This window comes from Rissa tridactyla, chromosome 20, assembly GCF_028500815.1.
Source record: "Rissa tridactyla isolate bRisTri1 chromosome 20, bRisTri1.patW.cur.20221130, whole genome shotgun sequence".
NCBI classification, from domain to species: Eukaryota; Metazoa; Chordata; class Aves; order Charadriiformes; family Laridae; genus Rissa; species Rissa tridactyla.
In genome coordinates, this window is record NC_071485.1 from 543496 (window position 1) to 555317 (window position 11822).

Consider the following 11822-nt stretch of genomic DNA (forward strand, 5'->3'; position numbering starts at 1 on the left):
AGAGCGAGGTTACAAAGATGCTTGTTCTTCCTCTAGGCACTGGCTAGCACAAGCCATGCTGCCCGTGTAACAATGAAAGCAGCGGGTGCAAAGCGTGCATACAGGTGGGCTTCTCTCTAATTGTCCAAGGAGCTGCTGTTGCAGGTACTAAGGAACAGATGTATCTCATTCTCTTTCCAGTGCTCTCATGAGGAGGGGCGGGGGAAGAAGGAATTCCGTCCTTCCCTGACACTGACAAAAAAAGGCCCAGACTATGAGAGAACAGAAATAGAGTCATTTTTATCCCAGACCTTTACCTAAAGCAATATCTTTCAAAAGAGGAAAAAAAAAATCTTAGAAGTCATTTTACCTGAACAGCCAGCGCAGGGGAAACATTCTCTTTTTCTCATTTTCAGGATAAAATCATGTCTGTACACAGTCAAGCACGCCTTGCAAACCTCAGAGGTCACTGAACACGGGAACTGACAGTTCCGTTTAGTTTAGGATGTTCAGTGTCTGACGGTATGCAAAAGACATCTTGAACACGCTCCTGAAAACTTGAAGTAAAAACCTTTCCCTTAACTTCTCAACTCTTTTGAACCAGAAGAAGGAGAAAAAGGGAAGACTGTGTGGCTGCAGTCTTTCTCGCTTTAAGATGCGCCAAGCAGGAACGAGGATGCTGGACGTGCTACTCACAAACCAAGCCCACCTGCCTCGTAGCGCCTCAGTTAGTGACAGCCTCGGCTGCAGTCATCTCAGTATTGTGGAGTCTGGGATCCTGCCGGGCGCCCTGAAGGTTAGCACTAAGGCAGAGATTTCAGATTTTTGAAGAGCAAGGTTCAGCTTCCTGAGAGCCCAGACGGCAGGGATTCCACGGGAAGCTTCCCCGGAGGAGCAAGCGAGTGCTGGGAGTTTTTCAAGAATGCTCTCCTGGAAGCACAAAACCAGCTTATTCCCAAGAAAGGGAATTCCCTTCGTTGGGTGGCTGGCCTTGGGAACAACAATCCAGGCTGACGTAAACACAAACGCAGGGAGAGTTGGTATAGAAGCTATTACAGGAGCCTGAGCCCTACACATCAATGGGCCCTGACAATATCCACCCGAGGGTGTTAAGAGAGCTGGCTCCTTTTCAAACTGGCAACCTGTCTGTCCTGGTGCCGGTGGGGGAAGGGTTAATTTCCCCAGGACCTGGCAGGGACACAGGTATTCCATCCCCTGTGGGCCATGCCCTGGGAGCTGCCACTTTGCAGGGCTGGGGCTTCCCAGGTCCGGTCAGTGAGCGGTGCTATCGTAATCATGTTTTGTATATTCCTCTCTCAGTATTCTTGTTGTTGTTTTCTTCTTCTCTTTGCTGTAATGTTAAACTGCCTTTATCTCAACCCATGAGTTTTGCCTTTTTCTTCCAAGTCTTTCCCTCACTCCATGGCTGGGGGCTGCGTGATGATGGTCCCGTCCACCGTCTGGATGGCCGTCTCCGAGACCCCCAGCTCCACAAAGCACCGGTAATCCGGTCCCCGGTCCCTCTGCCGCACCGAATAAACCTGTAAGTCCAAGCCACTGATGATCTTGACGGCGTCAATGCTGGGCTGCTTGCGGGTGCCGTAGTGGAAGACGGTGCCGCAGGTCTTGTTCTTGCGGATGAGGCCTTGGGTGCCATTGTAAGTGCCGCAGCGGGGACATTTCCAGATGCCCCGCAGCGTGGCCTTCCCCAGGTCCGATAGGAAGGAGGGGACTTTGGTCCCCACCGATGCCGGTTCCATCCTCTGGGAAACCTGTAAGGGCAGAGAGAGGGGGGTGAGTTAACCGCCTGGGGAGGGACAGCAGGGATGCGGTGCTCGGCTGGTGACACCCACGGGTCCCTCTGCAGGTGGCGGTGGCCGTCCTCAGTCCCCAGCAGCCACAGAGATGGAGGGGACAAAGAGAGAGAGGGGGAAGCGACTGGCTGAAAGGACATGGGACGTAAAGCTGGGTGGCCTGCCACCATTGCGGGGGGACACACGGTGAAGGGGACACACAGAGCAGCTCCTCGGAGGGACACCGGAGTGGAAACCACCATCTGAGGCAGCAACAATGGGAGAGGAAAGCTTGCATGGACGGGACAGAAACCGAGCGATTTCCCCCTAGATCCACCTGGGTCGGGTTTTGGCAGCAGGTTGGCAGCCGAGGAGCACGAGCGACTCCCGGCGAGCAGCCCTGGTGCTGCTGGACCCACAATCCTGTCTGGATCATGGAATGAGAGAATCGTTTAGGTTGGAAAAGACCTTTCAGATCATCAAGTCCAACCATTAACTCAGCCCTGCCCAAAACACCACTAACCCACGTCCCTCAGCACCACGTCTGCCCGGCTTTTAAATCCCTCCAGGGGTGGCGATTCCACCACTGCCCTGGGCAGCCTCTTACGATGTTTGACAACCCTTGTGGTGCAGAAATTTTTCCTAATTCCCATCCTAAACCCGCCCTGGTGCAACTCGAGGCCATTTCCTCTTGTGCCATCGCCTGTTCCTTGGGAGAAGAGACCGACCCCCACTGGCTACCCCTTCCTTTCAGGGAGTTGTGGAGAGTGAGAAGGTCTCCCCTCAGCCTCCTCTTCTCCAGGCTGAACACCCCCAGCTCCCTCAGCCACTCCTCACCAGACTTGTGCTCCAGACCCCTCACCAGCTCCGTTGCCCTTCTCTGGACACGCTCCGGTGCCTCAATGTCCTTCTTGGAGTGAGGGGCCCCAAAATGAACACAATATTCAAGGTGGGGCGTCACCAGTGCCCAGTACAGGGGGACAGTCACTGCCCCAGTCCTGGCCACACCATTCCTGACACAATCCATAAACGTTTCTCCCCTGCCAACCGCATTTCTACCTTCCCCTGCCCCACCCTGTCCTGGTGTGAGACACCAGGCGGGCTGGGAGGGCTGCCCAGCTCCCCTCGACCCCACGGCAGAGCCCTCCGCTCACCCCTGCCTCCTCACCACCACCAAAACCCCCCTTTTTGGGGCAAAACCAGGCACCACGTGAAAAGCCACATGCAGCCGAGCCTTCGAGCCAGCGTCCCACAGACGCAGACAGCGGGCAGAGGCAAAGGGCATTTATTGTCACCGCTGGAGCTGAGCGGTGGGTGTGAGGAGAGGCCGGGGACGCTGAAATGCAGCTCCCGGTGCCCCCGTGCTGACTGAAGCCAGTCCCAGACCTCAGTGGGTATTTACACTGGATAAACTGGCGGTACTGGGAGCTCCCGGCCCAACTGCAAAGGACAGGGCACAGCTGAGGGGACGGTGGGTCTGTGCCAGGTGGGACAATGCCCCGACACCCCCCTGGGTGAGCAGAAGGGCCCTCACCAAGGGGAGCGCAGGGGCAGGGACACCCCCATCCCAGCAGGGCCCGGGGGCCAGCGCAGGAATGAAGGGCCAGGTTGGGCCCTGGGTGATGTGGGACCAGGATGGGGGCACGCTGCTGGGCCGGGCACTGGGAGCAGGGCCTCCCCTTGGCCACTGTCACCTCAGAACTGGGTCTGGGGCCTCCCGACGGCTACTGTCGCCTCAGGAGGGGGCCTCCACTCGGCTACCGTCGGATCAGGGCAAGGGCTGGGACCTCCCCTTGGCCACTCTCACCTCAGGAAGGGTCCTGGGCCCCCCCCGTGGCCTCAGTCGCCTCAGGACGGGGCCTGGGGCCTCCCCTCGGCCACTGTCATTTCGGGTCGGGGCCGCTCCTCGATCTCCGTCGCCTCAGGAGGGTGCCTGGGGCTTCCCCATGGCTGCTGTCGCCTGAGGACAGAGCCTTCCCTCGGCTGCTGTTGCCTCAGGACAGGGGCTGGGGCCTCTCCATAACCACTGTCACCTCAGGAGAGGCCCTGGGGCCCCCCCATGGCCTCAGTCGCCTCAGAACAGGGCCTGGGACCTCCCCTGGGCGCCGGTCCCCACACGACCAGGCCCGGGTTCACCTCCGTAGCAGGCCCGAGCCCTCCCCCCGCTCCCCACTGTGCAGCCTCACCCACAGCCCCTCGCCCACCTCGTCACTAACGCGGCGTCACCGTGTCGTCGGCCCCTCACCCCTGCCACTACCACCATGTCCCTTCTTCCCCTTCCCGTTCCCAGTGCCGTTTTCCCGCCATCCCCCCGCCCCTCTGATGTCACATCCTGTCCCGCTCGCGTGCAGGGCCCTCCCTCCTCCCCCCCTCTTTTTTCACCTGCACCGCGGTGAAACCGGGCTCAGAACCATCAAACCTCTGAGAATTTCCCCCACAGCAAAGGTGCCAGGAGGGAAGAGTGGGACTTTCCAGAGACAGCGGGAAGAAGCCCCTCTTTTCCCTCCTGGCACTTTCAATGTGGGAGCAAGCAGCAGGTTTAAACGAGGCGTAAGCGCCACCAATGGTCACTCACCGAGACAAAGCGCTGCGGTGCTGGCACGGGAAGCCGAGGTGGGGGTGATGACCTCTTGACGAGCCCCATGGGTGCCTCAGTGGCTCAGAATTTTGCGGGCTGGTCCCACCTGGGAGGCTGGGCTCCTCTGGCCAGTCGGCAGGTCCCGTGCCCATCTCCCTGCCTGCTGACACCTCGTTATGGGCATCCTCGTCCCTGCCTGGCCCGGTATGAACTTCAGGCCAGAATTGCAGAAGTCCTGGCATTCATGCCGTTATGATCCGGACAACAGCACAACTGGTCTGTAGTTCTGGCTACACCTTTATTCTGCTGAAATCAGAATGGTCGATGCCTTCAGCTGTCAGTCGGGAGTCTTCTGATATCCCACATCCCTACCGCTGTCGGTAGCGGGGGAGACACGGGTCGGGTCGGGAAGACCAGGCGGATATCCAGTCCTTCAGAGGCTGGTTCCTGGGTGCTCGCTGGCAGGTGGGACAGTTTCCCAGGCACAGGTGATGGCTGCTGGGGTTGGGGCCGACTCTCAGAGGTGCTGGGATGGGTGCTCCGGCTGTCCGGGCATGAGGCGGAGCTGCTGGTGTTGGGCTGGGCTCCTGAAGCTGTGGAGAGGCGGCTGTGGAGAGAGGAGGCTTCTGAGGCTCTGAGTCGGCTGTGGTGTCGGGTGGGAGCCTCTCTCGGTCAAGCCTGGGCAGCAGCAGGGACCCGCAAGGAGCCCGGAGCTCACGTGACAGCGGCTGAGGAGGCAAGGCCAGAGCCTGCAGCAGCAGCGGCAGGTTTAAATGAGGTGTAACTGCCACCAACGATCAGTCACCAAGAGAAAGAGCTGCGGTGCTGGAGCATCAGCAGCGGAGCCAGATGATCGCGGTGAAAAGGCGCTTTTCCCAAGATTTTCTGAGGCTGGGACAAGCCTGGGCAGGAGCAGGGACCGCAAACAGCCCGGAGCTCACACGAGAGTGGCTGAGAAGGCAAGGCCAGAGGCTGCAGCAGCAGGGGCAGGTTTAAACGATACATAATGGCCACCAGCAGTCACTCACCGAGACAAAGAGCTGCGGTGTTGGCACGGGAAGCCAAGGTGGGGGTGATGACCTGTAACGAGCTCCATGGGTGCCTCAGTGGCTTAGAATTTTGTGGGCCAGTCCCACCAGGGAGGCTGGGTCTTGCTGGCCCGTCGGCGGGTCCCACGCCCAGCTCCCTGCCTGCTGACACCATGGGCATCCTTGTCCCTGCCTGCCCCGATAGGAACTTCAGACCAGAATTGCTGAATTCCTGGCATTGCTGCTGTTATGACATGGACAAGAGCGCGACTGCTCTGTATTTATGGCTACACCTTTATTTTGAAATCAGAATGGTCGACCCCTTCAGCTGTCAGTCGGGAGCCTTTTGATATCCCAAATCCCTACCGCTGTCGGTAACGGGGGAGGCTCGGGTGGGGTCGGGAAGACCAGGTGGATATCCAGTCTGTCAGGGGCCCGTTTCTGGGTGCTCGGTGGCAGGTGGGCCGCTTTCCCAGGCACAGGTGATGGCTGCTGGGGTTTGGGCCAACTCTCAGAGGTGCTGGGATGGGTGGTGCGGCTGTCCGGGCACAAGGAGTAGCTGCTGGTGTTGGGCTGGGCTCCTGAAGCTGTGGAGAGGCGGCTGTGGAGAGAGGAGGCTGCTGAGGCTCTGACACGGCTGTGGTGCTAGGCGGGTGTGAGGGTGCGGGACAGCGCCGGATGCCCCAGCGGGTGTGGGCATCTGGCTGCACATGGGGAGCCCTGTGCAGAAATACAGGGCTCTGCGCACCCCTGGGCTGGGGCTCCGCTCGCCTGCCCGTGGCTCGTCTCCTCTCCGCCCTGGCCATCCTGACCTGGCTGCTCTGCATGTGCTGGGAAGGAGACCCAGGGGACCAAAGCTGGGCACAGCAACACAGGGCCGGGAGAGCCTCCTGCACTCCTTTCTCAGGGTGCCTGGCAAGGACCAGCACTCGCCTCCCCTGCCCACCCCTCGCCAGACAAGGGGACAGCCTGGGCTCCCTCTTCACTGAGCTGCTCTCCATCCTCTCTTCAGAATACCTGTCTGCAGAGATACACACCCCTGCCCAGACAAAACCCTTGCCCTTGCTGAGAACACGCACGCTGGCAGCGCTGGGGTGCAGATGGGACAGCTCTTTCTCCAAAGCCGGGACGATAGCTGGGAAGGTTCCTCACCACGGTCTGAGTTGCTGGGACACCTTGGCTGAGGTGAACATCTGGGATTTACGGCATCACCTGACGGACATTGGCCAGTACCTAACTCGGCACTCCAGAACACCCTACCTCTAAATGCTTCATGGCTAATAGCAGCCATCTAATTCAGGAGCTTGTCACCTCCTCCCCCGCAACAACATACTTTTTCCTCTCCCTCCACAAATAGATCGCACAACACAGTCCCATCCCAAACAGCACAGAGCCGAAGATCGCCATGGCGCCTTCTCTCCAATACTTCTGGAAGTCTTTAGGATCCACAGCATTTGTGTTTCTCTTGCCATCCACACCTGGAGGAACAATTCCGTACGTTAGTGTGTCCTGCACGCCACTGGCAGTCTCACAGGAGGTCTGACATTGCCAGCGAAAGTTCTTTCGCACTTTGTTACCATCCCTGAAGGAGGGAACACCCTGGGGCTGCGTCATCTCCTTGGTTTCAGTGGAAGCAAAGGGAACTCCCACAGCCGTCGCAAATCAGTGCACTCTGGAGCCTCTCTTTCTCCTCTCACCCCCAGCTCTCCCGCCCCAGCCAAGCACCCACACCCCGAAGGGATGGAGTCAGGCCCTCTCGGGAGACACCCCAACCTCCCTCTCCCTCTTTGCCTTTTCTTCAGCGTGGGCACCGCTTGCATGCCCCGAGTTTTCAGGACTTGTCTCCCACTTCTGGCCCCCTGCAAGACTGCTCAGTACCTGCATTCTTTGGAAGAAAGTCATCCATCCCGGCGTGGCGGGCTTCCCCGGGGGTGGACAGCACTGCCAAAAATCCCAGAAAGGTAAAGCCTCAGCATGGCCCACGCACAGTGGGTGCAGAAGGATGGTGCAGGTTCCCTCTAAGCCCTGCCCCATCTGTCAGTGCATCCCTTTGGACCTCAGGTCACAGGAGGGATCCCCCGCTGTTGTGCCTCGGGGGACTCACGGCGAGCTCTGGGGGACAGCTATTGCAGGAGGTACATTCCATTAAGAGCCGCATTTCCCATCATCTGCTGAGGCTGGCTCAGATGGCCTCCTTCCCAAAATGGCAAAGTTCTGAACCTTGGGTGAACTGGGTGTGGTGGGCGGTGAGCATCTCCCCGCATCCAGAGAGGGTTAGGCGCGCACTGCTGGCCATAACCTCCACAGCCCAGAGGTGACAGTCATCCTCAGAGAGCCCTTCCTGGCTTCTTTTCGATAGTTTGGCTGCTGACACGATGCGCAGCAGCGGGCACCAGGGGAAGAGCCTGCAGACACCCAGGGATTTTGATTCAGGACGCTGGATGACCGAGGGGCGACAATTACCTGGCACGCCTGCTGATTGAATTGCCCTCGTTGCTTCATCAGAGACTGGCGCTGCCTGACTGCCTCCTTCCTGAAGCGCCTCCTTCTCCACAGGCCCCCAGTCCCTCACTTTCAAAAGAAAGCAGGTCAGTTGAATGAGATAGAAGTAACCGCTCCTCATGGGCAACGTGGTATCTTCAGGAGGCGATACTTCCCAAAATACATGAGTATCGCTTAGACACAAAGCCTGGAAATTTGGGGGTGCACCTAGTCACTAGTCCAAACAACGTGTCCTTCATGGAGAAAAATCTAAACGCGAGACCCTCTTTGGTTTCCCAGTGCACACGAGAGCCCACAGTCCCTCAAAAGAAGCGGAAAAACACCCAAGTTACCTAAAACACAACCGGCAAGAGACAGGTAAACGACCCGAGGCTGAATTCACAGCCCTTCATTTGAGCGGCCTTCAAGTTAGGTGTCCGGCCTCAAGCCGGGTGTCCAGCTTTCACCTGTCCCTGAGCCCGAGGTGTCCCCGAGAGTCCTCAGACATCAAGGAGAACAACGAGGCTGGACCAGGCCGTGAAGCTGGGGCTGCTCCGGCCCTGGCCAACTCTGCCGGTCCCAGCGGCCCCAAGCTGCCTGCGCATCCTCTCTGCCACCCAGGGCCACTCTCCTCTCTGTTGACTTGCAGAGAGGGCGCTGGCCCTCCCACGGCTTCTCTGGGATCAGCTCCTCGGCAAGTTCCTCACGTGCTCAAGACGCGAGCACCGCCAGTTCCTGCCAGCTGGACACCACCGTCTGCCCAGAGCAGCTCTGAGGAGTAACGCTCTAACTGGGGCAGCAGCTGTCCCTGGCACTCAGCTTGGACCACACCTGGCAGCAGAGACTCTGGACCGTCTCTGTCTGCAGCTCGCCAGCGCCTGCAAGGCGTGAAATTGAGTGTCACCGCAGGGAGGCTCTGATCCATCCCTTCCTGCTGTCTAGGCTACGGCTTGTCCATACAGGCAGCTAAAACCTCGGCTTCCCGAGCCTTGTGCTTAAGAGTGAGATATGCCCACCATGTGCCGCTTTGTCCAATTCCTTCAGGAGTTCCTTTAGGACTTCTGATGACCGCTGGGAAGATTTTCTCTTTTCGGCTTTAGACTTTGCTCTTTGAGGACCTCCAGCCATGTCTGTAAACAAACACACCAGAGCAGCTCCCGTGAGGTATTTCAATAGAGTTCTTCCCACCTGAACGGCAGCGAATGCAGTTCAAACACGGGATTGACCCGTGGCACGCGTCTCTCCCTTCCACGCAGGAGCATTGTGCACAGCCACTGGGCACCTGGACCAGGCCCCTCTGAAACAAAGCACGCACCGAGCTGTCGCGAGACGGGACTCCCTGGAGCTCACACCAGCTCTAAACTCAAGCCCAACAAGCCCGCTGGCTTTGCAGCAGGCGCTGGAAGCAGCGCAGGGTCGGAGAGGCTGGGAAGGAACACTTTGCAAGGCCGAGTGCCCCGGGGCACATCACTGAGCCTGACCCATTCCCCCTCAGCTCTTCTGCATGTCTGAGCTTCGGCCAAGAAGATACTAAGTCAGACTTCGTATCGACAGACTATGAAAACCGAAATGCTCACTCATTCAAGCGACACACCTGTGGGATCGCCCTGAGGCTCCCGGACAAGATCCGGCAGAGAAGTCGGGTGGCCGTCGGCTGCAGGCACAGCTGTAATCAAGCATGTTTCCATGAGATGTGGTGATCTACGGCTTTCTCAGTGACCTGCAGTGACTGGAGGGGGTCAGGTACTGTCGCGGGACCCAGACGTGGCTGGAGATTTCCAAAGCTGCAGAGGGGCCTGGGTGACCCGTTCGCTGGCACCTGGCAGCTCTCAGGATACTGTTTCCAGGCCAAGTGCACGTCCGTCCTCAAGGACCGGATGGGGAAACATATGGCCCCTCGGGGATTCCTTCCCAGGAGATGTCTACCATGCACAGAAGCAGCCCACAGGAAAGCACCGGAGGGAAACACTGACCATTCACACCTCCCGTGGAGAAGAGCCCCGCTGGCCGGTGAGAGCCTGCACCAGCGCTGCCCCGTCTGCTCCCCGGGCTGTGGGCGGGGGGCTGTGTGTCCCATGGGGGCCTGGATTCACCCAAGGAGAGCACTGCAGGGCTCGAGCAGGAATGCTTCTGTTTTCCTGAGCGGACATCTCCCACGGTCGGCCAGCCCCGAGGCTGAAAGCCGAGATGCAGCCGGGGAGCGGCAGAGCCATGGCCCTGGGCACGGCTGTGACCAGCCTGGGGAAGAAGTGCTCCTGCGGTGTCTCTCCGGCCCAGACCCGCAGGCTGGGCTAAGGCTGCTGTGGGGCGGGGTGGTACAGGGCCGGCTCCAGGGATGGTTTCTCACCCTGTGGCGCCCCTCCCACCCCCACTGTTTGCCTGGAAAATGTCCCCGCAGCAGCCACGCGCCCCTCCACCTCCCTGTGAGGCATCTGCCTCCTGACACCCGCAGAGCTGGCCACGGCTCACCCGGCACTGCTGCCCTCCCAGCCCTGCCCAACCACGACCCCAGCCCTGCTGCCACCCCGACGTGCGCTGGTGCTGTGCCACGCTGCCAGGGCTGGGGGATGGCTTGCCTGCCTACCTAATCCCGGCATTCTGCACGGAGCGGCCCAGGCATCATTCGCTTGCAGGAGCACCAGGAGGAGGATAAGGAGGCGGGCGGGGGTCATGACCCCCTGCACCTGCACCATGCCGCCACTGCCGCTGCTGCTGGCACCGGCACTGATGGCAATACTGCCGCTGACAACGTTGGCACTGCTACTGCTACCACTGCGGGCACTGCCGCTGCTGCTGCTGTCACTGCCACTGATGGCACTGCTGCCGCTGACAACGTTGGCACTGCTACCGCTGCTGGCAACGCCACTGCTACGACCGCTGCTGGCACTGCTGCCACTGCTGCCGCTGCTGGCACTGCCGCTGCTGGCACAGCCGGAGCACTGCCCGCGGCACAGCACTGCACGTGAGGGCGTGGCACAGCGGGGCTCTGTGACCTCACAGCCTGGCTACCCCACCGCAGCCACGGCCCTGGGCACCGCCCCCAGCGGGACCGGCTGTGACACCTGCAGAGTCCCAGCGCGGCAAAACTGGCCAACCCAGGCTCGTCCCCAACCGTTACCTGGAAAACACTGCTTTTTGGCTTGGAAGCGATTCTGGACAAAACACTCCCACAGCAGACAGACTTGGCTGCTTTGTCAAATGGGCCACAAGACAGAAAACAAAACTTCTCTAAAGAAAAGCCCGGCTTCACTTAGCATGTAAGCCTTTCGCCCGCAGGCTCTGGGGCAGTTCCCTCTCGTGCACAGCAAAATACGTGCGAAAGCTGCATCCCCGTCACGTAGAGGCGCTGCCAATGAATTACAGAGCCTGCGAACTACTGCACTTCAGTCACAGCTGCTCAGCAGAGTTGTGAGAAGACTGCCCTTGTGCTCTGGCCTTTGCGCCACCTGACGTGCTCGGAGAAGATCCTCGCCAGTCAGACGCCACGTCGGCCTTAATGGGATCCACTGTGTTCAGCCAGAACGAGTTAGACCTTTTCCAAAGGTGTTCCTCCCATTGGTTGACACTCTGCAAAGCTTCGCCGATTTCTCTTTACACCGCCATACTGTTGACCTTGCTTTTAATTCTTCCTCATCTATTGAGCACCCCGCTCCTTTGAAAATGCCCTTTTCCAAGAGAACCATGAAATCAGTATTTCATCATTTTGAAAAAGAAAGGAACACCTGTTGTGTCGACAGTACAGAAATATTGCGTGGATCTATTTCAAAATACCTTTCCCTGTCTTTGAGGTGAGGAGGATGCTTAGGGAGAGTTAGATATCCTTTGTGCTTTCTGGATTAAGAAATCGAGTCAAACAAGGCCTGTCTTCTCCAGCGTTGCTTCAGGAACCTATCGGTGAAAGAGACTGAAAGCTTGGAGTCGCTGGTGAGACTCTGATGAGAGATAGTTGCCTAAATACAGGAC